This window comes from Pristiophorus japonicus, chromosome 4 (assembly GCF_044704955.1).
Source record: "Pristiophorus japonicus isolate sPriJap1 chromosome 4, sPriJap1.hap1, whole genome shotgun sequence".
Taxonomy (NCBI): Eukaryota; Metazoa; Chordata; class Chondrichthyes; family Pristiophoridae; genus Pristiophorus; species Pristiophorus japonicus.
In genome coordinates this window covers 253,320,948-253,344,950 of record NC_091980.1, presented here as the reverse complement: position 1 = coordinate 253,344,950, position 24,003 = coordinate 253,320,948, and positions in this window count along the sequence as shown.

Sequence of the window (24,003 nt, the reverse complement as noted above, 5' to 3'; positions counted from 1 at the left end):
CCCCACAGATGGTGAGGAGGATCGCCCTTCATTTGGCAATGCTCTCTTCCCCATCTAGCTCGTTAGCCACGAAGTATTGATCGAGTCGCTCCACAAAAGTTTTCCAATCATCTCCCTCCGAGAATTTCTCCAGGATGCCCACTGTTCTCTGCATCTTTGGGATCACCATCTGTATCTCGTCGCCAGTTGCTGTGTATGGAGAAAGAGTCAGACTGAACACTGTGAGCTCAAAGTAAAGTGTGACCTTAGTCTTTTATTGCAGGTCTCCAGAGTGCCTCTCCAACCTATGAAGCCTCCTTAAATACCTGTGCTCCCAAGAGATTATGGGATCCCTTGGGACTCCAGGGGATGAGCCCTCTGGTAGCTGTACAGAGTAAATACAAGTCCACATATGTAACCGGATCATTTTAAAATCTGGCTGGGGAGAATTGTTTTTGTGAATTATTAATTTGAATGAAGTATTACTATGTTTTTTCTTTGGCTGCATTGCGGATCTGTCCCTGACCCATGAGGAATGAAAGTGGACAGACGAATGTGCAGCTCAAGCTCCGGCTCGCATTCGATTTCTGTCCCATTCAGTGGGCTGGATAGAATGACATGCTGGGCCAGATATGGCCCGCCGGCCGTATTTTGCCCACCACTGGCTTAATATCTCATCCAAAAGCCATGGGGGGAAAATAAATTCAGGAAGAGACGATTACTTAAATGGAAAAAAAAATAATGTGTATGGAAAATGTAAGAGGTTTTCAGTTCCTAATTGACAATAAATTGAAGCATGCTTGGTGGCAGTAAGTAAGCCAAATCAGATGTTGGGATGTATTAAAAGGTCAATATTGAGCCAAAATAATGAAGCAATCCTGACATTTTATAAATCATTGTTGCGACTGCACTCAGAATATTGGGTGCAGTTCTGGTCGCACAGTACAAAAAGGATATTGTAGTATTGAAAAGATACAGAGATAGCAACTGGAATGATTGAGGAGATTGTGTGATTAGATTATCACAAGCAATTACATAAATTGAGCATGTTGTCAGTGGTAATGAAAAGGTTAAGAGTTGATGTGATTGCTGTTTGTAGGATTCTAGAGGGACCAGATAATGTAGACCATGACAAGCTGTGTAATCTTGTCCAGAACAGTAGAACCACAGGACATGGCCTGTGCTTGAACGGGGTAAATTCAAAACCACTTTAGTGAGTGAGTGGTAAATTTATAGAACAGTCATCCTAGAGAGACAGTGGAAACAGATTGTGTTGATTCATTTAAATGCAAATTAGATAGACTTCTTTCAGAAAATAATATTTTGGAATACAGTATATGGGTAACTTCAGACATGGCATGAAGAAAAAAGAAATAAAGAACTTGCATTTATATAGTGCCTTTCACGAGGTCAGGACGTCCCAAGGCGCTTTGAGAATGAGTTTCTTTTGCATTCATAGAAAACTAGTTTGATAAACAGCAAGCACCAACACATTACATGCATGAAAATTAATTTCACCTCCAATTATTTCATCAAGTACAAAAGAAAATCTGAAGATACGCATTGAAGCAATTTGTTTCAATTCATAAGACTTACAAAGATATAAAATTAATAGTGAATAGTGAAACATTATTTATGGATTTACATAGAAATTGCAACATAGAATATATGCTCAAAATGAACGTTTCACAACTTGAACTGCCCGTGTTAGATGGGTGCGAGCAGGAACTGGAGGTAGCAATGTGAGCAGTGACGAAAATGGTGTTGGGGATTATAACTACATCAACTGACCCTAATTAACTATTTTCTATGTTTCTATAGCAGGAAAGGGGTGCTGAGGGAACGATCAGCCATGATCTTATTGAATGGTGGTGCAGGCTCGAAGGGCCGAATGGCCTACTCCTGCACCTATTTTCTATGTTTCTATACACATGAGACTCCCGTCTGTTTCTGGTAGGAATTGCAGTCACTTAGATCAAGGTCCAGCTGAAAATTGAAATGGACAAGATCCAAATGGTAAGTTGGCACCTCAACACATTCCTACTACTGTCACATTTTAAGGTGCAATTACAATAGTAGAGACATGAAAATCGCACTCATGGTCTCTGCTTCAATCATTAACTCCAGATGTGCATTCCACAACCTCACAACCCTCTTGTAAAAATGTTATCCCTGCTCTCTGTTCTAAATTTCTTCCATTTAATCTTACATTTTGTCTCTCGTTCGAGACCCCTAAATCACTGGAAGCAGTCCATTTCCATCCCATTCCTTCATAACATTTTAACTGCTTGAATGAAAATAAGTCACATTTTTCCAAGTATTTATTTGTATTTCTCCATACCAGACAGTATACTAGTGAACTTGCACTGTACCTTCTCTATTGCTTCCACATACTTCCTATAGGAGCTCAAAACTGCACACAGTACTCCAACTGTAGCCTTACTAAAGGTTTTATATAGCTACAACATCACAACTCAATCTTTATATTCTATACTTTTTGCCATAAAATCCAGTATTTCATTAGCTATTTTATGACCTCATCCATTAGAGGTGTTGTTTTTAATGTCTTGTGAACCTAACTACGCCCACCCCAACTGCAAATTCATTTGCTCCAGGGAAGACTCCAAAAAGACCATGTTCAAGAACACAAATGGTACATGTGCCCGAACACCAATGGTGTATGTGCCTAAAACAGAATCCCATTCACCAGCATCAGAAGGTGAGTTAATAGTTCAAAATCATTGCTGTTCATCTCCTCTCCTTGCCTACAACCTTGATCATGATTGGGAATCGACTTTACTCAATGAAAAAAAAACATTTGTGTGTAATAGATGAATATAACAAATTGATTCAGTATTTTTTCTACCTGATGTTATTACATTATAATAATATAAGAAAGATGTTAATGTTCTGGTTGAGTTTTCAGATAATTGTGAATGTAAAATTAATAAGGTGTAATGATATTGGCTTTGAAATTGCAGATTTAATGACGGTGAAACTGTTAGTGCTCACCGTCGTTACTGTGTAAAACTGACAGCAGCTTATGGTGACCGCATATGCGTAGTTAAACGTGGAAATCCAGAAGTTTCTGTCAGTGATACCTTGCGCTATGGCAGTCTCTGCAGATGCAATCAGTACAGAATCAGTGATTTGACATGAACTTCAACATTTTAACTCACCTGCTGTAAAAACCATTGAAAAAGTTAAATCTGTTGAAGGAAGTGTAACAGAGTTTTTAACAGTGAACTAAGACATAATTACAGCTCAATTATCTCTCTGGCCCTGAAAAATGAATTTTGTATGCGTGGAGTGTTATTCCCTCCATTCCATGATAAAAATTTCATAGATTTGTAAAATAATTTAAAAAAATTTTTTTTTTCTAAACTTTATATTTCAGCATCTATCTTAATCCCATGTGTATGTCCCAATCTTTATTTAGCACTCTGTAAGATTATTAAAAAGTTAATGATAATCAGTGCTTTTTGCTTCCTGGTTTGCTATCTGCAAGAATTCTTCAATTGGATTGGCTGCTCAGCCTGTACGATGACTTTACTGTTCCTGGATGCCAGAGATCCCCTATAGATGGCGCCAGAATGAAATTGATATTGTAATAGGGGAAATAGATGCCACAGAGTCCACTAAATCTTTGTGGGCAGCTTTTTTTGAGGTCAGCGACACGCACCGTCCCTTCGCTACTGACTGCAAAATCTGGGCCAATATTTCTTTTCTGAAACTGTTAACTATAAAAGACGCTCTAGAGGAACATAAGAACACAAGAATTAGGAGCAGGAGTAGGACAAATAGACCCTTGAACCTGCTCCGTCATTCCCCAAGATCATAGCTGATCTTTGGCCTCAACTCTATTTTTCCACCCGATTGCCATATCCCTTGATTCCCCTAGAATCCAAAAATTAATCTTGAATATACTCAATGATTGAACATCCACAATCCTTTGGGGTAGAGAATTCCAAAGATTCACAGCCCTCTGAGTGAATACATTTCTCTTCATCGCAGTCTTAAATGGCTGGTCCCTTTATCCTGGGACGATAGTCCCTAGTTCTAGATGCTCTAGGAGTGAGTCTATTTAATCTCTCCTCATAGAACAATCTACTCAATCTCTCCTCATAGAACAATCCTCTCATTCCAGGGATCAAAAGTTGCATTGTCTCTAAGGCATGTATGCCCTTTCTCAGATAAGGAAACCAAAACTGTGCACACTACTCCAGGTGTGGTCCCACCAAAGCCCTGTACAATTGTAGTAAGATTTCCTTACTCTTGTAGGACATGCGGAAATTACCCCTTGCCCCGTCCAACAGGTTATAAAGTTCAGACTTGAGATTTATGAGAGATTACACAAGACACACAAGTTCTGCCTTTAACCTTATAGTGACAAAGACAGATTCAAAACCCCTAACCAGTATTCGAGCAGTACACAATAATGTTACCAGAAATCATACATACAACCACCTACAGATGATCAGTCCAGCATTGATTATAGGTCTTCCTTCCTGAAATGACTGGCTAGGTCACTTCCTGACTGCAGCAGTTCTTAATAGGCGAGATGATCATTCTCAGGCTATTCCCTCCAACTGCAGCAATGATAGCTTGGGACCACTGTCTTTTATACAGGTTTTCTTGCCTTTCTTAGTAAATCAATAATCCAGGATCATGCAAAGCTTTCTTTTAATGTCTGAATCGAATTGTGTGAGTTGTGAAATTTTCACACATAACACATCCTGCGTTCATTGCCTTTATCAAAGCTTGCATTGTCTAATCACTCATAAAGAGTTTGCAGAAGTGGGTAATAAGCCATCTGGTCAAACTTCATGTGTTACCTTGTGTTTTGTTTTTCAGAACTTCCCATGTTTGACCTCCTCCTGGTAAACACAAGCATCGTGTTTTTGCAACCTTGGCTTCTTCGTTGCAGTCATGGCATCTAGAGATTTTCTTGAAATAAAAGGGTGTTTGTTTATCTCTTGTCTTGGCCACCCCCTGCAGTTATTACCATTGTCCAGTCTAAGCCATTTGGAACACAGCCTTTGAACTCACAAAGCAGTTTACAAGCATCCAACAGCTCTGTTTATAAGTTTACACACCTGTTCAACAAATACCTGCTAGCCTTTATGTCATTGATGTTATGCAAGTAACCCTTGGCAACCTGTATCATACCACCACCACAGAGCCTACATGTTGGAGCCCCAAGGGATCCCAGCATCCCTTGGGAGCACTGTATATAAGCAGGTCTCCCATGTTGTACCAAGACTCTGGAGTTTAAATAAAGGAGCTAAGGTCACACTTACTCATTGTATACAGTACTCAGTTGCATCACTTTATTATGAGCGTAACAATTGACGACGAGATAACAAACAACCACACGAAAATGCAAAGAACTGTTGGTATCCTGGAGAAATTCTCAGAAGGGGACGTTTGGGAGGCGTTCGTGGAGTGACTTGACCAATACTTCGTGGCCAACGAGCTGGAAGGGGATGAGAATGCTGCCAAACGAAGGGCGATCCTCCTTACCATCTGGGGGGCAACAACCTAAGGCCTCATGAAGAATCTTCTAGCTCCGCTGAAACCAACAATCAAATCCTATAAAGAACTGTGTACGCTGGTCCGGGAGCACCTAAAATCCGAAGGAAAGCGTTTTGATGGCAAGGTATCGGTTCAACGGTCAACGGTCTAAAGGCCAGGAAGTGGCGAACTATGTTGCCAAACTAAGGCGCCTTGCAGGACATTGCGAATTCGATGGATTCCTTGAGCAAATGCTAAGAGACTTTTTTGTGCTTGGCATTGGCCGTGAGATAATCCTTCGCAAACTATTGACTGTTGAAACATCAAATCTGAACAAAGCCATAACGATAGCCCAGGCATTTATGTCCACCAGCGATAACACCAAACAAATTTCGCAGCATAAAGAGGTTTCGGCCAGTACTGTACGCAAAGTAACATCATTTTCAGGCAGGAATGCATATGGCAGAATGTATACGCCGGCAACTGCAAGACCTCAGATGACAAAGAGTCCGCATCAATCGTTAATGCGAGGCACTTAACACCTTGTTGGCGCTGCGGAGGTGATCATTGAGCCCATCAATGCCACTTCAAACATTATGCGTGCAAAGGCTGTGGAACAATGGGACACCTCCAGCGAATATGCAGACGAGCTGCAAGCCCTGCAAACCACCACGTTGCAGAGGAAGATCGATCCATGGTGGATCAGGCTGAACTAGAGACTCGAACCAAGGAGGCAGAAGTGTATGGGGTACACACCTTCACCACGAAATGTCCACCAATCATGTTAAAAGTTGAACTGAACGTAATTCCAGTATCCATGGAGTCAGCCTGAGTCAGTCTATCATGAGCAAAAAGGCCTTCAACAGGCTGTGGCGCAACAAGGCACACAGTCCCAAGCTTAGCCCCATTCAGAAGCTAAGAACTTACACCAAAGAGCTGATCCCTGTTATTGGCAGCGCAGAAGTAAAAGTCTCCTATAACGGAGCAGTGCACGAACTCCCACTATGGATTGCACCAGGAGATGGCCCCACACTGTTCGACAGAAGCTGGCTGGGAAAAATCCGCTGGAACTGGGACGACATCCGAGCGCTTTCGTCCGTCGAAGTTTCTTGGGGGTGAAGGTGCAGATCCACTTGGTTCCCGGTACATGGCCCATCCACCACAAGGCACGGGTGGTGCCTTGTGGTACAAGAGAAAGTGGAAAAATGAGCTGGACAGGCTGCAGCGAGAAGGCATCATCGCGCTGGTGAAGTTCAACGAGTGGGCCAGTCTGATTGTTCTGGTTCTCAAAGGCGATGGCACGGTTAGAATTTGTGGGGACTATAAAGTAATGATCAACCGTTTTTCGCTACAGGACCAGTATCGCTACTGAAGGCAGGCGACCTATTTGTGACCCTGGCTGGAGGAAAGACGTTCACCAAGTTGGATCTGACCTCGGCCTACATGATGCAGGAGCTGAAGGAATCTTCGAAAGGCCTCACCTACATCAACACACACAAGGGTCTGTTCATCTACAATAGATGCCCTTTTGGGATTCAATCGGCCACGGCAATTTTCCAATGAAACATGGAGAGCCTGCTAAAGTCGGTTCCGTGCACCGTGCACCGACGGAGGCTATCAAGAACGCACCAAGACCATAGAATGTGACGGAGCTGCGGTCATTCCTGGGACTTCTCAACTATTTCGGTAATTTCCTACCCGGGTTAAGCACCTTGCTAGAACCTTTACATGTGCTGCTGCGCAAGGGAGACGACTGTGTATGGGGGAAATCACAAGAGGCTGCTTTTGAGAAAGCCAGAAATCTGTAAGTGGGTTATACAGAACAAACTGCTTGTTCTGTATAACCCATGTAAACATGTAGTGCTAGCTTGCGATGCGTCTTTGTATGGAGTCGGGTATGTGTTACAAGCAAACGAATCGGGAACATTGCGTCCAGGAGTTTGTCCAAGGCGGAAAGGGCTTACAGCATAATTGAAAATGAAGCTCTGGCATGCGTTTACGGGGTGAAAAAATACACCAGTATCTGTTTGGTCTCAAGTTTGAGCTAGAAACTGACCATAAGCTGCTCATATCGCTATTCTCAGAGAGCAAAGGGATTAACACCAATGCCTCTGCCCGCATCCAAAGATGGGCGCTCACGCTGTCTGCATACAACTATGTAATCCGCCACAGACCAGGCACAGAGAACTGTGTTGATGCTCCAGGGTGGAAATGGCACAGCCTGCATACTTGCTTTTGGTATTGGATGCATTCGAAAACAAAAAGTCACCCGTTATAGCCCGCCAGATCAGGACCTGAACCAGCCAGGACCCTTTACTGTCCCTGGTAAAAAAACTGTGTCCTCCATGGGAGCTGGTCCAGCGTCCTAGTGGAGATGCATGAAGAGATCAAGCCGTTCCAGCGGTGCAAAGCTGAAATGTCCATACAGGCGGACTGTCTTTTGTGGGGTAATCGCATGGCTTTGCCTCAAAGGCAGGGAAACGTTCATACGCGACCTACACAGTACCCACTCAGGCATAGTAATGATGAAAGCTATAGCCAGATCCCATGTGTGGTGGCCCGGCATCAACTCAGACTTAGAGTCATGCGTGCGCCAATGCAACACTTGCTCTCAACTGAGCAATGCACTCAGAGAGGCACCACTAAGTTTGTGGTCATGGCCCTCCAAACCGTGATCTAGGATCCATGTTGACTCTGCAGGCTTATTTCAGGCAAAATGTTTTTGGTTGTTGTGGATGCTTATTCAAAATGGATTGAATGTGTAATAATGTCTGTAAGCACGTCCATTGCCACCATCGAAAGCCTACAAGCCACGTTTGCCACGTACGGCCTGCCTGATGTCCTTGTCAGCGACAATGGGCCATGTTTTACCAGTGCTGAATTCATGACCCGCAATGGGATCAAGCACGTCACATCTGCCCCTTTCAAGCTCGCATCCAATGGCCAGGCAGAACGGGCAGTCCAAACCATCAAACAAAGCTTGAAACGTGTATCGGAAGGCTCTCTGCAGACTCGCCTGTCCAGAGTCCTGCTTGGCTACCGCACCAGACCCTGCTCTCTCACCGGGGTTCCCCCAGCCGAGCTGCTCATGAAAAGGGCGCTCAAAACAAGGCTCTCTCTTGTCCACCCTGATCTCCATGATCACGTTGAGGACAGGCGGCATCAACAAAGCATGTACCATGATCGCGCAAACTTGTCGCGCGATATTGAAGTCAATGACCCTGTATTTGTACTCAACTATGGACATGCTCCCAAATGGCTTGCTGGCACTGTCATAGCCAAAGAAGGGAGTAGGGTGTTTCAGGTCAAACTGGCCAATAGACTAATGTGCAGAAAGCATTTGGACCAAACCAAATTACGATTCACAAACAGCCACGAGCAACTCAAAGAGGACACCACCAACACACACACAAGTGGCAACTGACATCGCGGTTGAACACGAAGCTGAACTCACCATCCCCAGCAGCCTGGCAAGGCCAGCAGCCCAGCAAGGCCAGCTGCCCAGCAGCCCAGCGAAGAACCAACCAGCTCACCCACACCTGCATTTGTACTGAGATGATCGACAAGGAAGCGAAAAGCCCCAGATCGTCTCACCATGTAAATAAGTGTACTATTGACTGTGGAGGGCGAGTGATGTTATGTATGTAAATCTTGGCAACCTGTATCATACCACCACCAGGAAGCCTATCTGTTGGAGTCCCAAGGGATCCCAGCATCCCTTGGGAGCACTGTATATAAGCAGGCCTCTCATGCTGTACCAAGACTCTGGAGTTTAAATAAAGGAGCTAAGGTCACACTTACTCACTGTCTACAGTACTCAGTTGTATCACGTTATTATGAGTGTAACAATTTCAAGGAACCTTTTGCTTGGCAGAGCATTTTTAATTTATACCAAAATTAAGAATTAAGAGTCTGTATATTCTTACACCCTTCTTCTCCAACCCCCTTGCAATAAAGGCCAATTGCCTTCCTAATTGCTTGCTGTACCTGCATGCTAATTTTCTGTGTTTCCTGTACGAGGACACCTAAATCTCTCTGAACACCAACAGTTAATAGTTTCTCACCATTTAAAAATGATTCTGTTTTTCTATTCTTCCTACCAAAGTGAATAACCTCACATTTACTCCCATTATACTCCACCTTATTGTCCACTCACTTAACTTGTCTATATCCCTTTTCGGGCTCTTTGTGTCCTCCTCACAGCTTATTTTCCCACCTAGCTTTTTATCGTCAATAAAACTTGTATACATTGCACTCGGTCACTTCATCGAAGTCATTAATATAGATTGTAATATAGATTGAGGCCCAAGCACTGATCCTTGCGGCACCCCACTAGCTATGGCCTGCCAATTGGAAAATGAACCAATCCTCTGCCCATGCTAATATATTATCCCCAACCCCATAAGCCCTTATCTTGTGTAATAAGCTTTTACTTGGCACCTTATCGAATGCCTTTTGAAAATCCAAATATATTATGTCAACTGGTTCTGCTTTATCCACCCTGCTAGTTACATCCTCAAAAAACCCTAATAAATTTGTTAAACACGATTTCACTTTCATAAAACCAAGTTTACTCTGCCTAATCATTTTATTATTTTCTAAGTGCCCCGTCACCACTTCCTTAAAAATTAATTCCAGAATTTTCCTGACGTCTGATGTCAGGCGAACTGGCCTGCAGTTGCCCGTTCCCTCCCTTCTTTCTTGAATAGTGTAAACAGATAGGGGCTGAAATTCAGTAGCGCCGCCTTTGGGGTGATAACTTGTAAAAAATTGACGATTTAGCGCCCAGCGAGATGGCCTGCAAAATGGTGGGAAATTGGGCACTTTTCCCTCAGAAATGAAGTGAGGCGGTATTGGAGGTGCTAATGGCATCAGTGGGACACTATTACTGGGGCTGCACCCAATTTCACATAACTTTCATTCACTGATAATGAGGTTGCTGTTCATTCCAGTTCTTAAAGGGGGGGGTGGGGTTCCTTTCAGGCAGCACCTGGTCATTCTCATCATTTCTTCAGTTGACTCAGCTGCAAAGAAGATGTGCAAAGGCTGCTGCAAGACATTATGCAAGGAGCACTCGGTACAACGACCTGGTTTTTGAGACATTGGTAGGGGCAGTCAAGGGAAGGAGGGAGGTGCTGTTCCCTTCATCTGGGAGAAGGTCACAGGCTTTCAGGGCCATGTGGGCAGAGGTGGCAGCGGAGGTGTCGGTAGCAAAGTGGTGGATAGAACCCCTACCCAGTGTCACAAGAAAGTCAACGACCTCACTTGGGTGGTCAAGGTGAATACATGTTTCCACAACTCTTATTTACCAGTCTCTGAGCCTCTGTCTGTGCACACTCTGTAAACCAGCACTTAACCCAGCAGGCAACCACCAACAATCTGTGCGTACTCACAGTCACAGCCTCATTTCATGCCTTGCCTACATTCACAGCTATTTAACCAAGGCAGGCATATATTCCACATACATAACTGGACTCTTACTCACACAGGTTCCTTTCTTTTGCAGGTCAAGATGGCACACAACAGGATGCAGCAGCAGCAGAATGGAGGGAGGAAGCTGAACTGCGCCAGTTTTCTGACCTGGAGGAACGAGCACTGTGGCTCATTGGCCCGCAGGTTGTGGAGGCATGGCTGGTGGAGACATCTACCCCACTGGGAGCACCAATGGTGTCTTAATCCCTTCTTCTCATCCCACTTCTCCCTTAAACCAGAAGGCCTTATCACTTTCCATTTCCTCATTCTGTCTGCCGTCCTTGCTCCATTCCTGCCCCCTGCCCTCACCTTAACGCAACTCTTGTGCCATTTATGCTTTCAGATAATGAGCCAGCAGATGAGCAGCCTGTGTCTGAGCCCTCCCCCCCTCCCCCCACCGCCTCCACCAGCCCACTCAGTGAAGGACAGTGGCACTGGATCAGTGGAACAGGAACCTGCTGTCCTCCCCCAGGATGACAGCATTCCTGATCCCACCACTGCCAGTCTGCCATTGCACTTGTCCATGCCTGCCACCCATGTCTGACACCCAGCCAGCCTAGACTGCTGCCGCCCAGCCTGAGGTGGTGCAGTCTACAGACGAGCCTTCCAGGCCCAGAGCTGGTCGAGGGTTCCTACGAGGCCATCTGTAGTCTCTGGTCCTGACACACAGCAGCCTTCCACCAGTCAAGCTGCAGCCACAGGGGAGACAATGCGGAGAAGTAGTAGACTACGTTGTCAAAAAAGGGGCTATAAGGAAATGCACAAGGGTGATGATTAAATACACTGTTATACATGTTATTATTGTTTGATAAATAGTGATTGGAATGTTTAATGTTTGTTGTTGTCCCTCATTTCAGTGTTGGGGATTTGGTATGGAAGGGCAAATAGATGTGGTGATGGAGATGTCCACAGGCGGTATCGGCCTCCTCTGCCTCGCCCTCCCCGCCCTCCTCCTCCCCGCCATCGCCCCCCTCATGATGGCCAATTGTGCAGCATGCAGCAGACGACGATGAATAGGGACACTCGCTCAGGCGAGTACTGCAGGACTCCTCCCGAGCGGTCAAGGCAGTGGAACCGTTGCTTCAGCACTCCGATGGTCTGCTTTACAATGTTCCTGGTGGCAGCATGGCTCGCATTGTACGAGTGCTGGGCAGGAATGGTGGGGTTGGGGTAGCGGAGGGGAGTCATGAGGCCTTGTCTCCAAGCAGCCAGCCGTGAGCTTAATTTAGGGGCTGGAGCAGGATGAAGGCATTGTGACTTCAGCCCGGATAGCAAGCATTGACGGTCATTAATCTGCGTGTGTGGTCACACACCAAGTGTACATTCAGTGAGTGTATGCGATCATGGAAGATCTCTGGATTGTGTTGCGGTGCCCTCAAAGTGACGTGGGTGTAGACAATGGCGCCATGCACCATGGGGAAGCCCGATATCCTGGCAAAGCTACATGCACACCCGTGCTGCTTCTCTCTGCCCATGGGGAAGGAGATGTAGTCCCTCCACCTTCTGTACAGAGCATCTGTGACCTCGCAGATGGAACAATGGATGCTAAACTGGGAGATGTTGCAGATGTCTTCTGTTGCTCCTGGGAAAGATCCTTTGGCATAGAAATTGAGCGCAATTGTGACCTTGACTGCTACTGAGAGAGCCGTCCTCACCTTGGCCTGAGGCTCAAGGTCTCATTGCAGCAAATGGCACAGCTCTGTGACCACATCTTTCCTGAAACGTAGCCTTCGCACACACTGCTCCTCAGTGAAATTGATGTAGGAGAACTGCTGACAGAATACCCTGGGAGAGTAAAGCTTTCTGCTGCCATCCCTGTGGTGCCTTCTTCCTCTGGCAGCATCTAGATGTGCTTCTCTCTGTGCTGCTGGATGTGCTCCTCTGTGCCTCACTCTTTCCCTCTCCCTTTCCCTGTGTCTCTCCCTGTGGTGTGCTCCTCCCTGTGCTGCTCCCTGTGCTGCTCCCTCTCTTAGTCGTAACCTTTCTCTCTCTCTCTCGATGCCTTTCCCTGTGCAATTGGCGGTGCCATTGTCTTCGGCGAAGCATCCTCTGACGGTAAAGTCGGAGCAGGCGGTCGACTGCCAGCACAGACCCCATGAAGCGCAGAAATGGTACAACTTCAAAAGTACCGTGAGTGATACAGGGGAAAAGGTATGAGGCAGAACAATGGTTGACCAAAAAAATCGCTGATATTATGCTAGTTCCTTGCAGTTTAAATAAACTGAAAATGGAGGCTTTTTCATATCTTAAGAACATATGAAAGATAAAAATGCTATTGTTTATTTTTTCTCATTTCTCTTTTCAATGTGCCCCTGACATATCTGGTGAGGTGCAAAAGAAATTGGGCTGGATTTTCAGTTGTCTAATGCCTCATTTAGCAGCTAGAGGGGGCATAAGAGGTTACCGACCGGGAGCAAAGCGTTTAGCGCCCCGACTGAAAATTCATTAAAGGCTCACCAGGGGCACAAACCAGTAGAGCCTGTCTGCTGACGATCACTCCGATCATGACATATCCCTGGTGCAATGCCTACGCTTGCGCCCCAGTCGGAAAATTAGGTGTGGCCGTCTCATTTATAGGGAGGACAAGTCCCCTGGACCCAAGAATGCAAGCCATCAGGTCCAGGGGACTTGTCCACCTTTAGTCCCATTATTTTACCGAGTACTACTTCTTTAATGATAGTGATTGTATTAAGTTTCTCCCTCCCTATAGCCCTTGATTATCCACTATTGGGATGTTTTTGGTGTCTTCCACCGTGAAGACCGATACAAAATATTTGTTCAAAGTCTCTGCCCTTTCCCTGTTCCCCATTATTAATTCCCCAGTCTCATCCTCTAAGGGACCAACATATATTATAGCCACTTTTTTCCTTTTTATGAACCTGTAGGAAACTCTTACTATCTGTTTTTACATTTCGTGCTAGATTGCTTTCATAATCTATCTTCCAACTCTTTATTTTTTTTAGTCGTTCTTTGCTGGCTTTTAAAAGTTTCCCAACCCTCTGGCTTCCCACTAGTCTTGGCCACTTTGTTTGCCCTTGATTTCAATTTGATGCCATCCCTTATTTCCTTAGTTAGCCATGGCTGTTTATCTCTTCTCTTACAGTCTTTCCTTCTCATTGGAATATATTTTTGTTGAGAGTTATAAAATATCTCCTTAAATATCTGCCACTGCTCATCAACCGTCCCACAATTTAATATATTTTCCCTGGCCACTTTAGCCAACTCTGCCTTCATACCTTTGTAGTCTCCTTTGTTTAAGCTTAGGACACTGGTTTGAGGTCCAACTTCCTCACCCTCCAACTGAATTTGAAATTCAACCATGCTAAGTTCACTCATTCCTAGAGGATCCTTTACTAGGAGATTGTTTATTAATGCTGTCTCATTACACATTACCAGATCTAAGATAGCCTGCTCCATAATTGGTTCCGCAATGTACTGTTCAAGGAAACTATCCTAGATACACTCTATGAACTTTTCCTCAAGGCCAATTTGCTTTGTCCAATCAATATGAAGGTTAAAATCTCCCATGATTATTGCCGTTCCTTTTTTACAAGCCTCCATTATTTCTTGATTTATACTCTGTCCAACATTGTAGCTACAGTTAGGGGGCCTATAGACTATGCCCACCAGTGACTTTTTCCTCTTATTATTCCTTATCTTCACCCAAACTGATTCAACATCTTGATCTTCTGAACCAATATCTTTTCTCACTAATACACTGATCTTATCCTTTATTAACAGAACTACTCCACCTCCTTTCCCTTTTTGTCTGTCCTTCTGAATTGTCAAATACCCTTGAATATTTAGTTCCCGGCTTTGGTCACCTTGCAACCATGTCTCTGTAATGGCTATCAAGAAGGAGTTTGGTTGCTACATCTCACAAGGCATGTGGCCTCAAGGCTAAGGGGAGTCACGCAAAATGGCCATCTCATTCACATACTGTCACTGTCGAGTGGAGCTCTGCTTCACCACCATCCATCGCCAAGACTGCAGCACCCATGAGGTCATTGACTTGCTGCTTCTGGTCGGTCAGGTCCAGCAGGTAGGGCTCGCCCTCTCCCCGACGATCCAACTCGCGCTGATTGTGCGCTAGCTTGACCTGCAATGAAAAAGGCAAAAAGTTGTTAGTGGTTGTGTAGGTGCTGATGTGGCACATGTGTCTGCAGTAGATGTTATGTTCAGAATAACTCCACAAGACTGTATGCTGTAAGCTCAAACTGATGTGACCTTAGTCTCTTTAATCAAACTCCAGAGTGAAGAAGCAGCATGGCAGACACCCTTTTATACTTGCTTGCACGAGGTGTACAGGTGACCCTTGGGTTTCCAACAGTTACGCCCCCTGGTGGTAAGTCTTACACTATTACAAAGTTTAAATACATAACATCACTCCCCCCAAAGTCTTTGATACAAGTTATTTACAAGTTGAGGCGATCAGGGGCTCTTCGTTCCAGGGCTGATCACCTGAGTTGAAGTCCTGGCATGGGTGAGTCGGTCGGATCATTGCTGCATTGCAGCACCGCTAGTCTGATCAGACTGTCGGGTATGGTGGGTTCATCCTCGTGATTGACAGCGAGGTCAACTGCTGGTTGGTTGTGTGTTGGTGGATCAATGATGGTAATGTCCTCTTCAAACTGTTCTTGGTTGTCAGTGAATCGCAGTTTGGTCTGATCCAAGTGCTTTCTGCACGTTTGTCCATTCAGGAGTTTGACAACAAACACTCTATTCCGCTGCTTGGCTAAAACAGTGCCAGCAACCCATTTGGGACCATGACCGTAATTAAGAACAAACACAGGGTCATTAACCTCAATGTCACGCAATACAGCCGCGCGATCGTGGTACATGTTATGCCGGTGACGCCAGATTTCTACATGATCATTGAGATCCGGGTGGACTAAGGAGTGCCTGATTTTGAGTGCTCTCTTCATTAACAATTCTGCTGGGGGAACCCTGGTAAGCGAGTGGGGTCGCGTCCGGTAGCTGAGCAGAACCCGAGATAACTGGGTCTGCAAGGAACCGTTCGTCACACGTTTCAAGCTCTGCTTAATAGTTTGGACTGCCCGTTCCGCTTGACCATTGGATGCGGGCTTAAACATGGCACACCTGACATGTTTGATGCCATTGCGGGTCATGAACTCGTTGAATTCCGAGCTGGTGAAACATGGTCCATTGTCAATAACAAGGACGTCGGGCAAACCATGGGTGGCGAACATGGCCTGGAGGCTTTCAATGGTGGCAGTGGACGTACATCATGACATTATTACACATTCAATCCATTTAGAGTAAGCGTCCACTGCTACTAGGAACATCTTTCCTAGAAAGGGGCCAGCGAAATCTACATGGACCCTGGACCACGGTTTGGAGGGCCATGACCACAGACTCAGTGGAGCCTCCCTTGGTGCATTGCTCAACTATGAGCAAGTGTTACATTGGTGTACGCATGACACCAATTCCGAGTCAAATCCGGGCCATCAAACGTGTGACCTGGCGATGGCCTTCATCATGGCTATGCCTGGGTGGGTAAGGTTGCATATAAATGTTTCCCTGCCTTTTTTGGCAAAAACAATGCGATTCTCCCATAGGATACAATCCGATTGGATGGACATTTCATCATTGCATCGGTAAAACGGCTTAATTTTGTCTTGCATTTCCCTGGGAACAGCTGACCAGCTCCCATTAAGGACACAGCTTTTTACTAGTGATGGCACAGAGTCCTGGCTAGTCCAGGTCCTGATCTGGTGAGCCGTGACAGGTGACTCCTCACTCTCAAAAGTATCCATTACAAGAAGCGAGTCTGCGGGTTGCGCCATTTCCACCTCAATGGTGGGCAATGGTAGCCGACTGAGGGCATCAGCACACTTCTCAGTGCCTGGTCTGTGGCGGATTACATAGTCATATACAGATAATGTTAGTGCCCATCTTTGGATGCGGGTCGAAGCATTGGTGTTAATATCTTTGCTTTCTGAAAACAGCGAAGTGAGCGGTTTGTGGTCAGTTTCGAGCTCGAACCAGAGTCCAAATAGGTATTGGTGCATTTTCTTAACCTTGTATACGCACGCTAATGCTTCTTTCTCAACCATACTGTAGGCTCTTTCAGCCTTGGGTAGAATTCTGGATGCATATGCAACTGATTGCAGTTTGCCTGACACATTGGCTTGCTGTAACACACAACCGACCCCGTACGAAGATGCATCACAAGCTAGTACTAAACGTTTACACGGGTCATACAATACAAGTAACTTGTTAGAACATAGCAGGTTTCTGGCCTTGTTAAAGGCTGTCTCTTGAGATTTACCCCAAACCCAGTCGTCACCCTTACGTAGCAATAAATGCAAAGGTTCCAAAGTGCTCAACCCGGGTAGAAAGTTACCAAAATAGTTGAGGAGTCTCAGGAACGAACGCAGCTCCATCACTTTCTGTGGTCTGGGTGCATTCTTGATGGCCTCTGTCTTGGAGTCCTTGGTCTGATGACGTCTGCCGCAATCTTTCTCCCCAAAAATTCGACCTCTGGCGCCAGGAAAACACACTTGGAGCATTTCAGCCTGAGTCCCACTCTGTCTAGTCGCTTTAGAACCTCTTCCATGTTGTGCAAGTGTGCGGTGGTGTCACGACCGGTGATCAGGATGTCGTCTTGGAACACAACGGTGCGCGGAACCGATTTCAGCAGACTCTCCATGTTCCTCTGGAAGATGGCAGCAGCCGAGCGAATCCCAAAAGGGCATCTGTGGTATAAACAGTCCTTTGTGCAAGTTGATGCACGTCAATCTTTGTGAAGATTCAGCCAGCTCCTGTGTCATGTAAGCAGAGGTTAGATCCAGCTTGGTGAACGACATCCCCCCTGCTAACGTTGCGAACAGGGCATCCGCTTTGGGTAGTGGGTACTGGTCCTGTAACGAAACTCGGTTGATCGTTACTTTGTAGTCTTCGCAGATTCTGACTGTGCCATTGCTTTTCAACATTGGACTGGCCCACTCGTTGAACTCAACTGCCGATATAATACTCTCTCGTTGAAGTCTGTCCAGCTCGATCTCAACTTTCTCCCACATCATATATGGAACTGCTCGGGCCTTGTGATGAATGGGCCGTGCAACAGAGACTAGATGGATCTGTACTTTGGCGCCTGTGAAGTTGCCGATGCCTGATTCAAATAGCGGCGGAAATCTTTTTAACACTTGAGCGCATGAGGCGTCATCCACCGAAGACAGCGCTTTGATGTCATCTCAGTTCCATTGGATCTTTCCTAGCCAGCTTCTGCCGAACAGCGTTGGGCCATCGCCTGGTACAATCCATAGTGATAAATCATGCACAGCTCCATCGTAGGATATCTTCACTGCCGCACTGCCAATGACTGGTATGAGCTCTTTGGTGTAAGTGCGCAGTTTTGTATGAATCGGGCTTAGTTTTGGCCTTTGTGCCTTGTTGCCCCACAGTTTCTCAAAAGCCTCTGGCTCATAATTGACTGACTCACCCCCGTGTCCAATTCCATGGAAATTGGAATGCTGTTTAATTTGACTTTCAACATTATTGGAGGGCTTTTGGTGGTGAAGGTGTGTACCCCATACACTTCCTCTTCAGCCTCGGGTGAGTTGCCTCTCTTACTTGTTCAGCGTGATCCACGCTGGATCGGTCATCTTCTTCCGACTCTGCCACATGGTGAATCGCAGCATGTCTGCACATTTTCTGGAGGTGCCCCATTTTTCCACAGCCTTTGCACACGTAGTGCTTGAATCGACATTGATGGGCTCTATGAGTACCCCCGCAGTGCCAAAATGATGTTTGCACCCCACGGCGGACTCTGAGCCATCCTAGGTCTGGCCTCTGCAGGCGTGTAGGCCCTGCCATGTACAGTTCTGCCTGCTGAAGGTGTTATTTTATGCACAGTATTTGCTGGTGAGCTTCGATGCTGAGAAGATATCTGCTTAGTGTTATCGTTCGTGGACTTGAAAGCCTGGGTTATCATGATGGCCTTGCTCAGATCTAGGGATTCGGCAGACAACAGTTTGCGAAGAATGACCTCGTGCGATTCCAAGCATGAAAAAGTTCCGCATTATTTCCCCCCAAAATCCGGCAAATTCGCACGGTCCCGCAAGGCGCCTTAGGTTGGCGACATAGCTCGCCATGTCCTGGCCCTCCGAGCGATGGTGCATATAAAAGCGATACCTGGCCATTAAGATGCTCTCCTTCAGCTTGAGGTGTTCCCGAACCAGCGTACACAATTCTGCATATGTCTTGTCCATTGGTTTTGTCGGTGCTAGCAGATTTTTGATGAGGCCATATATTGTGGACCCACAAACAGTGAGGAGAATCGCCCTGTGCTTGACTGCGTTACTGTCCATATTCAACTCGTTGGCCATGAAGTACTGGTCAAGATGCTCAACAAAGACTTTCCAATCATCACTCTCAACAAATCTCTCAAGAATACCAACGGCAGCCATAACCGCGTGAAAGTTCGTGATCTGTTACTCGTCGGCAATTTTTATTTTCGGAATAACTCCACAAGACTGTATGCTGTAAGCTCAAACTGATGTGACCTGAGTCTCTTTAATCAAACTCCAGATTGAAGAAGCAGCATGGCAGACACTCTTTTATACTTGCTTGCACAAGGCGTGCAGGTGACCCTTGGGTCTCCAACAGTTGCGTCCCCTGGTGGCAAGTCTTACACTATTACAAAGTTTACATACATAACAGTAGGGTACCCGTGAGTAAGATAGCGAAGTGTGCATATCGGCAGTTCATGCTGCCTGGTGGCACATAGCTGATGTGTGAACGGTGTGTATTGGGCACAAGCAACTACTAGTAAGTATGAGGCTCAGGACTGGGACCGCATATGAAGAGTTGAAAGGTGCTGGTAGGTGCCTCAGGCTGAGTAAGGAGCTAGAAGGTGACAGACGATTGGATGGGCAGGACATGACTGGTGAGGCGATGGAGAGGTCTCAGGCTGGCTTTAGCAATCAAGAGCATGCCTGGTTGACATAGGAAAGGGATTGGCAGAGCAAAATTTTTACATTGTGTGCAACACTGAGGTTCACATGAAGGCATTGGAAGGTGAATGGAAACGGTACTCACCCTGACAACCGTAGTACGGCCGTTGAGTGTATTGCAACATTGGGTCGCTGTTGTTGGTACCGCGCTCTGGCCTGTATGTGCTCAGCCACCTCCCCCCAGAGCCTCACTCCAGAGCCTTTGCAATCCCAAGATGCTGGCATTTGCTCCCTCCAGGCTGGAGTGTATTCCAGCGACTCTCCAATACCTCCAGCAAGGCATCAAGGTGGCAATGGAGAAGAGGAGAAAGCTGCCGAGTTCCTTACACCTCCATTTTCAAGCTCTGAAGACCCTGTGGATCTTGAACTGCACATGCGCCAACCTCAATTGCTGTGCCTTTAAGACTTGCCTGTTCCCGGGGTCTGACTCGGAGTTCAACGCATGCGCAATGAGTCCACCAAATTTACCGACCAAACTTTCATTATGGCCCCTAGCTCTGGTGTGCAATGACTGATTTAGCGCCCATCAGCTCATTGCCCAGTCCTGATGAATTTCTGGGCAGAGGGTGCAAACTTTTTCAAGGCGATAAAATTACTGCTCTGCCTGTTTTACCGCCCCAAACCGCAAGGTTCTGTGCTGGGGCCCCAGCTGTTTACACTGTATATTAATGATTTAGATGAGGGGATTAAATGTAGTATCTCCAAATTTGCGGATGACACTAAGTTGGGTGGCAGTGTGAGCTGCGAGGAGGATGCTATGAGGCTGCAGAGTGACTTGGATAGGTTAGGTGAGTGGGCAAATGCATGGCAGATGAAGTATAATGTGGATAAATGTGAGGTTATCCACTTTGGTGGTAAAAAGAGAGAGACAGACTATTATCTGAATGGTGACAGATTAGGAAAAGGGGAGGTGCAACGAGACCTGGGTGTCATGGTACATCAGTCATTGAAGGTTGGCATGCAGGTACAGCAGGCGGTTAAGAAAGCAAATGGCATGTTGGCCTTCATAGCGAGGGGATTTGAGTACAGGGGCAGGGAGGTATTACAACAGTTGTACAGGGCCTTGCTGAGGCAACACCTGGAGTATTGTGTACAGTTTTGGTCTCCTAACTTGAGGAAGGACATTCTTGCTATTGAGGGAGTGCAGCGAAGGTTCACCAGACTGATCCCGGGATGGCGGGACTGACCTATCAAGAAAGACTGGATCAACTGGGCTTGTATTCACTGGAGTTCAGAAGAATGAGAGGGGATCTCATAGAAACATTTAAAATTCTGATGGGTTTAGACAGGGTATATGCAGGAAGAATGTTCCCAATGTTGGGGAAGTCCAGAACAGGGGTCACAGTCTAAGAATAAGGGGTAAGCCATTTAGGACCGAGATGAGGAGAAACTTCTTCACCCAGAGAGTGTGGTGAACCTGTGGAATTCTCTACCACAGAAAGTTGTTGAGGCCAATTCACTAAATATGTTCAAAAAGGAGTTAGATGTAGTCCTTACTACTAGGGGGATCAAGGAATATGGCGAGAAAGCAGGAATGTGGTACTGAAGTTGCATGTTCAGCCATGAACTCATTGAATGGCGGTGCAGGCTCGACGGGCCGAATGGCCTACTCTTGCACCTATTTTCTATGTTTCTATGTTTCTAAATGAGGCCTGACCGAATTTCCATCCCATTGTGTTGTAAAGCAGAAACTAAGCTCATTGCTCAGAGGGTTAAAACAGAACGTCATATAGTAATTACAAGGTTTGTACCTTCCAACACCATGCTATAGCCTTTGAATTGGACTGATAAAATATATAATTATCTTCTAGTTTCAGAAGACAGCATCATTGACTGTGACTGCACATGTTACACCCTCGCAAATTTGTACCAAAATATTGAAATACAAATAAATCAATATTTCAGACAATTGTTAGCACAATTAGAAAATTAACAAAATGTTTACCAGGAGGACAAATTATAGCTGTGACTTTATTTGCCTGTCAAACAATTACCGAAAGAAGTTAGTGATACCACTATTACATAAAGCACAAATGCAGACACTATCAAAGTGTTTGTTACTCATTTCATCTAAAACACCTCAGATAGCTAAATTCATTAAGAAGGAAACATAACATGGCATGCTGTAATTGAAATGTTCAATGAAAATCTAACTAATTGTGTGGCATCTTTGCCCTTCAGTAAAAATAAAACAAAAGTTGCTGTTAGTTGGGCAAAGTCTGTCTGTTTCCAGCTGTGCCATAGTATTGAATGGCATATGGTACGTAGTACGATACTCCATCTTGAAGGGGGAGGGAAGAACTGGAAGAATCCCATCCAACATAAATCAAGTGTCTGCCAGCTGACAACAGAACAATGTATAGTGTCCAAATGTGCATTCGTTTCATTTAATGATGTTAAAAAAAGACTGCATGGGAAGAGCAAACCTCGTAGAGGAGAGGTAGGAAATGGGGGAGAAATTATGTATAAAAGTTCTAAGGATGCTATTTCTTGTTTTAGAAGTCTCGGGTTAATTCAGCAATCCTGTGCTCCCAGTGGGAAGGGCACATTTTAAGGGGGCATGGATTGTAGCCCTGATTCTCCGACTTGCACTCTCTCTAAGTGCAGTGTCCCACTGTGGGATTGAGGTAGCTGAATTTATCCTTATTTTTCTGTAATCCAACATTTTAAAATTACAAACTGTGAATTTTTGGGGGCGGTGGGGGAGGGGGTGTATTCTGCTGGCGCTATTTGTGATCCCCAGTTATGTTATAACTGATTCTGGGTACTGATGTCGATAAAAAAACTAAAGGTAAAAGACACATGGGCTCTAATTTCTCCTTTATGTGATGTTAGTGTTGATTCTGTTAACTTCCCCCAAGTTCCTAACAGCAATTATTCCCTTCTGGTGCTGACAAAAAAAGGAATTAATATTTAAACAATATTTGTATTTCAGTAATAAAAATAGTAAATGCTGTAAATAACTCAGCAAGCCAGGCAGCACCTGAGGAGAAAGAAACAAGGGCCAAAATTGCCTCTTCCCTTAAGACCTGTTACTGCTGGAAACCGGCGGCCAAGCAGCGGAGTGGAATGGCCGCCAATTTTTCGTGGAATGGCCACCATTTTGAAAATTGCGCTCCTCCGCTATCCCAGCAGTGACCCGCTTCCCCCATTACTGCTCTGCTGCTTCCGATCCATCCTAAGTGCGCACCACCGATGTGCCCCCCGAACGCAAAATTCCGCGCTGAAAATCTTGCTCCCGCCGCTCTGTGCCACCGACAGCTTTTTCTGTCGGTGCACTGTGCCTGCAGTGTTTGTAAAATGGCGGTATGACTGCCATTAAAGGGAAGGACCTACTGCCGCGATCACCATCTTATTTTTTTTTTTGTCGGCCGACTGCCGCGTCGGGCCGACAATTATGCCCCCGGGTTCGGCAGGGCCGCCAAGACGCAGCCTGGCACCCCCTCCCTCGTGGCCCGGTGGACCTAACTTAAAGAATCGCAGAGCTCGCAGCGGCCCTCCGCTTTAAGTGAAGGGGAGAGATGTGGTGACGCGTCAGTGTGATGATGTCATCAGCACTATGCTGCTGAGTGACAGCAGCGGACACTCCGCCCGCCCCTAACTTCTGCCCATCTACTTACCGAACTTCTGCTCTTCGCCGCACTTCCACCCCCATTATGACCGACATACGGGCCACTCGGAAAAAAAAAGCCAAAGAGCGGAATTTTGCACATGAGGCCACCACATCTACCGTTACGGTAAAAACAGTTGAAACACAATAGGTGCGCGTGTTTTCGGCAGGGTGCAATTTTGGCCCCTTAATCTTTTTGTATTTAAGGATGTAGCTGACTGTAATTATAAGCACAAAGAGATAGAAAATTTATTTTTTAAGTTTCTGCTATTTTTCCTAAATTTTTGAAAGCTGCAATCTCCTTTGTTTTTACATTGCAATTTAACGCAGGGTTGGTGCAAAGTGGTTTCGCTTTGTGCTAATGCTACAGTTAAAGTGTAAAGCAGCCTGAATCCAGATTATGGGGCCAAGCTGACACCGGATTTAAGGTGAATGAGACTTCCTGGTGGA